The following is a 5,430-nucleotide window of genomic DNA, read 5'->3' on the forward strand; positions in this document are numbered from 1 at the left end:
GTGCAATTCTCAATCACATGACTTTTCGGGTGCCCACGTAGGAAATTATAAACGGACCAATGGTGAGCCCTCGATCCTGATTGGTTGACTAACTTAAGTGTAAATACTATAAGAACTGATTGGCTTCTGTGACTTCCGTTGTATCTGCCTTTCTGTGTAAAATACTCGGTTATCGTGAAGGAATCGAAAAGAACACCATGGGATCCGTTTTATCGAGATATGCAACAAGCGCCTTTAACTTGATGGAGGTAAGTTCATTTTAAGGTAGGATTCTTAAACGAGAATTGTCGAAGCGCCCTAACTCAAGTATCATCTAACATGTCTCGATGCAGTCACGAATGATCCGAGGTAAGCTTCTTCCGAGGTTTGATCTATAAACTATGAAAGGATTACCTTTCTCTCTTATAGCTTTCTCTTTCGATAAGTTCAGCCAGAGAGTTTGAGCAATAACAACTATCACCAAACGATGAGCAAGTCGAAATTTGCATACCAATATTGGCTCTTGAATTCTTTATGGAAAGGGTACTAAAGAAGTACTTTCTAAATTTTATTACCCAATAAAAATTGTTCTCTTATAAATCAGGGGTTCAAAATGATTTTGTCGAGTGATTTTAAAAACCAGAGACTGAATGAAGATCCATGAAAACTTTCAATTAATTATATTGAATTCCTTGTGTACGCTGCAGAATCTAACATACACACCGAGCTAGGATACCGTACTTTGTTACATGCAAAGCAAATAGACACATGCGACACCGAGAAATAGAATGAAATCGAAGGGAGCAACAAAGAACCCTAATTTCAAAGTTAGTTTTCTTTCCGCTCTATCAATTTTGCATTAATAACCGTAAGAAATTTAGAAGGGCTTAACTGCAGAATACAGGGCCATTTATTTCCATATCATTGAATAGTAAAAACTCCTATTGTTATGCTCCTTTAGAAATTTTGCCGGTGTAAACTTTCTATTTTCATTTATTTGCATCAACTTGAGGAGAGGTAGCAAATGTTCTAACATATTCTTTCCCATATTACCTTACGAGATTTTTACAATTCACCAGAAGAGGACAGGCTGAATTTCGAAGTTCCGTTCGAGTGAAATTTAATGGAACGTGTGATGTGCATGTAAATTTCCAATTGAACGTATTAACTGTGCACTTTTGACTACTTGAAAAAACAGGTCTTGTTGGTAAGGATTCTTGGGTTATATGAAGAAAGCAAATTTTCACCAGTTCCTAAGTAAAATGGTTTCTTCGTCTCTGTTCTGGGTTCTGGGTTTTATGCAGTGTTTTTGTTAGGATTGCTTGTCACTAGAAATCTGTAATAGGAAACTGTTGGGACTAGAGCGTCCACAAGATGACCTTTTTCATCGGAAACTTTTAACATATTTTGCTTTCCGAAATCTTGTCATGATGCGAAAGTTCGTATCGGTTCACTGGGTCGCTCGCAAGCCAGTGTCGAACACCTCCGACAAAAAGTTCTTCACCAACTGCCGCCTTTTTCTCGCCTAAAAAGTATTACATTTTGTTTCGACGTTTCTGCTATGGAAATTAGTTCTCAAAAAGTAGCAATGCCTCCCCGAAATCTAAACTTCATTCTTGCGGAAAAATAATGTCCAAAGTCATTTAGTTTTGAGCGAACAGTATTAGTGAAATAAAAGAAAATACTGGTACGCGAATTGGAGTTTAGAATTAAATTTCCCCTCTGTTGACTATTGCATGTTGGCACCAAGTCGCGCGCCTCCCGGGTTGCGTATTTGTTTCTGTTCAATGTGCATGGCAGGCCTCAATGTGCATGACCCCTCACAATTATGCAATGAGAAGCATAACAGTGATTGCATTCGTGGTCGATTTCTCCCTGGCCAGCCGGAAATTACGAAGTTGATGTATCTTAACGAGGTCCATGGCCTTCAGTAGATCACACGACCAAAAACCCTTTCAAATTGCGTAGAATAATAAAAAAAAAAAACAATAGGAAGGGTGTTTTTTTTAACAGTTGGATATGAAAAGTGTTGGAAACCATCGATTCTTTAGTTCACAAGACGGGGACTTGTAGGTTGAGATTCCTCAAATACCAACAATTTACAATAAGAAAGCATCAACCGGAGACAACGGAAGTAACCGTTTTATTGAGCTGTAGCTTTATATATTTAACAAATAGATTCCATGTTGCCGTGCGTCTAACAAATAGATTCCATGTTGCCGTTCGTCTGTTCAGTGATAGATCACAGACGACGTCAAAATGTGGTAAAAACAAAAAAGTGGCACACGAGGTGATAGCAGAGTGTGTCACTGATGTTCTTACCACATTTTGACGTCTTCTGTGATCTATCACTGAACAGACGCATCGCAACATGGAATCTATTTGTTTTATACAATAAAGAATTAAACTTTATTCCCATAAAAGCTGATGATGACGTCAATCGTGCGTCTGTCCTCTAATAGATCATGGGCAAGAACCAATCAAATTGCGAGAGTAACTTGGGTTACTAGAGCATATGTAACACCGCTATCTAACCCAGTTTACCAGAATGGTACAAATGCTGCCGAGGGGAAGGGAGATATTCAATTATTCTTGCGGTACATGGGTGGAATTGAAGGGAGATTTTGGAGAGGTGGTTAAAAGATTTGTTTCCTACAGCATTCCAAGTTCTTGGCTTTTTCATTGAACTGTCGAAAACCCAGCGTGACTATATCAGGGCGGTCACGCTGTCCTTGAATTGTCAACTTTTAGTGGTCTTTATTCGACTTTGTTTGTTTTGTTTGATGTCATTGATTAGTTGTTTTCCTCATTTTCTCGTGATTCCTCTATTTTGATTGCTTCAAATAGTGTTAAGGCATTTTCACTTCGCTTAATTATTCGCATGCAGAGAATATTTTTGAAAACAATCTAGAAACCGAAAATAAGATCAGCTTTCAAGTTAAATGATCTGTGCGTTTCCGGTACACATGTCAGGAGTGCCTACACACGTGTTAGAAAGCTTTTGTTATCGATATGTGTTTGTGATCAAGAGAAAATCTGTTAAATACATTGAAATTTCGTGTTTAAAACTGTGAGTCTTGTTATTACCAACGTTAAAGATTAATTGCCAACAAGCAAGCCTAGCGAAGACGGAAAAACCTTAAATAACAATAACCACAACCAGTTTTTTCTGAGCCTGCGAGACTGAGCACCCCCAGCAAACTATTGTCTACGAAAACCGCTGGTCAGCAATCTGGTTCTGGTCATTGCTGTCTTTCCGCGAAGACCCGAGGTTTACGAGGCGGCCAGCTTAAAGAAAAATTCTCGATCGTGCTGTGAAAAGTGTAATGTAAGGTTCCCTGGAGATTTTAGTTGGGACCAATGAAAGCGCGTGTTTTGGTGCGTGATGTCATTAGACAAACTTGAATGACGCGCATGACTATTGATGATGTCGAGTTCGGAGGTGAGCAAAAACACATTTTTTCCCATTTCCCTGACCATTGTGTTGGGTACATTTGCTTTGAGTGTTCTTTAATATTTATTTTCGAACCATTGTGCTCTATATTGAGTGAACGAGCTCAAAACTAAACCGGCGTACGTGTTCTTATCGGCCGCTGTTGTCAATTTCGGATTTCGGTCCGCGAGTAGAGCAGTTTCTTTTTCGTTTTGTAACCATTAAGTCGTGAACAATTTAATTTAATTTTCAAAGAAAATATGTTGTCTGCAAAGTACACAATTAAACGATCAATTTGAGTTGTAATTCAATGACGGCTGTATCTTGCAAAATAAGAAAGAAAATCTTAGTGTTCCATCAGTATCTATATAATAAAATTGTTTAACTGATTAAATGTTGTTGCAAAACGCATGTTACACTGTCTTTGTGTTACTCTTTTTCCATATCTTGATAGTTATAAGTACGTGAACCAATCAAACTACAGAATTCGTAATTGTATTTGGTGGGTTTCTTTTGTTATCAGACGGCTGACTATTTTTTTTTACTCAAGAGATGCTATTACAATAATTGTTGTATTTTTTCCCTTTTAATTCAAGGCATATTTGAACGCTGCCATAGGTTCAGTGGCTGTCGCACAGGTATTTCTCTTAATTTAACACTAACTTCGAAATATTTAAACCAACAATCCTGGACAAAGTAATTGAATCCGCAATTTTTATTTCCTTTTCCATGTCTAAAAAAGCCTATTTTCCCGCTCCCCTCATCTCTTTGCCCAAACGAAATGTTGAGATACACACGTTGCCGGAGACAACTCATGATGTGTTGGGTGGGGTAGGAGAGGTAAATTTGTTGCCCCTATTTTATCGACACGGGAACGAAGGGTGTGAATGAATTCAACTCTTTTTGATTGAGATTATCGTTGAACATATGTATCATTGTGCTTCTCGTCGTCTCAGCGTTTTTTTGACTAATTTATTTTATTTCATGTGACAAATAACTCGTGGTTGCCTCGGTTCGACATATTTTGCTTCGCTATGTGATTGGCTTAAAAATCTCACTTCACCTGATTAAAAAAATACCAACGGCGGCGTGCAGGCGCGCATTTTTCCGCGCTTTGCACGCTGTAGCATGATTGGTTTGCTACATGCCACAGTGTACAATTTTCTTTCTGACACCTTTCTAGAATCCGTTTCCAGCGTCGGGCCTCGACCGTGTGATTTTTTCCACCCTAAGAGTGACACTTGCACATTTTACTCCTCGGTGTGGACCGGTCTGGGGGTGAACTACGCCCCCACCATAACTACGTCCCCTTTAACCCTCTCCCCCTAAGGAAGGAGTCACACTTGCGGGTTTTACTCTGTCTAACGCCAGTGGATATAGAATGTTTTCACCTGACGTCAGTACAGCCATGTTGATGTACCTAAACGATAGAACGGCGAGCATGTTGGTGTCACTAACCCTCTGGGAATTGAGCTCTATTATCATGCAAGCGTTTTCCTTTGTTTCGGTGGAAAAACAAGGTTGCTGATCATGTGAGTGAAAACACTCTGATTGTTGGTGTGTCCGACCTCAGAGGATTTCAATCGTCAATGGGAAACCTCATTGGGGCGAAAGGGATAACAACATATTCGACTAGTCAAAAGCTCTGTACCCTCCTTATGATTGTCACGGTGCAATGTTGAAACTGGGATCCTTTTTATTTTCTTCCAGTCGGCTATCCTGCACTCACCCACTTGCCAGTGGATCTTGCATTGGATCAACCTGCTGCCACTCATGCCTCACTTTACCAAGAGTATCACAGGTAAGAACCAATCAGTCAGTTGAAGACATACTGTGAACCTCTCAAACACAAATCAGGAATCTTTAGACAGAACAAGAACACTTCTTGTTGCAATTTTAGTTAGAATTTGTAGGTTGATATTCATAGTCATTTTACAGCCAATACCCCCATCAGATTCGTAGGGCCTGTAGACGAATCTTATGACAATTGTTTAAAAAGTGAACAATACTCAATTTAT

This window comes from Montipora capricornis, chromosome 13 (assembly GCF_036669925.1).
Source record: "Montipora capricornis isolate CH-2021 chromosome 13, ASM3666992v2, whole genome shotgun sequence".
NCBI lineage: Eukaryota > Metazoa > Cnidaria > Anthozoa > Scleractinia > Acroporidae > Montipora > Montipora capricornis.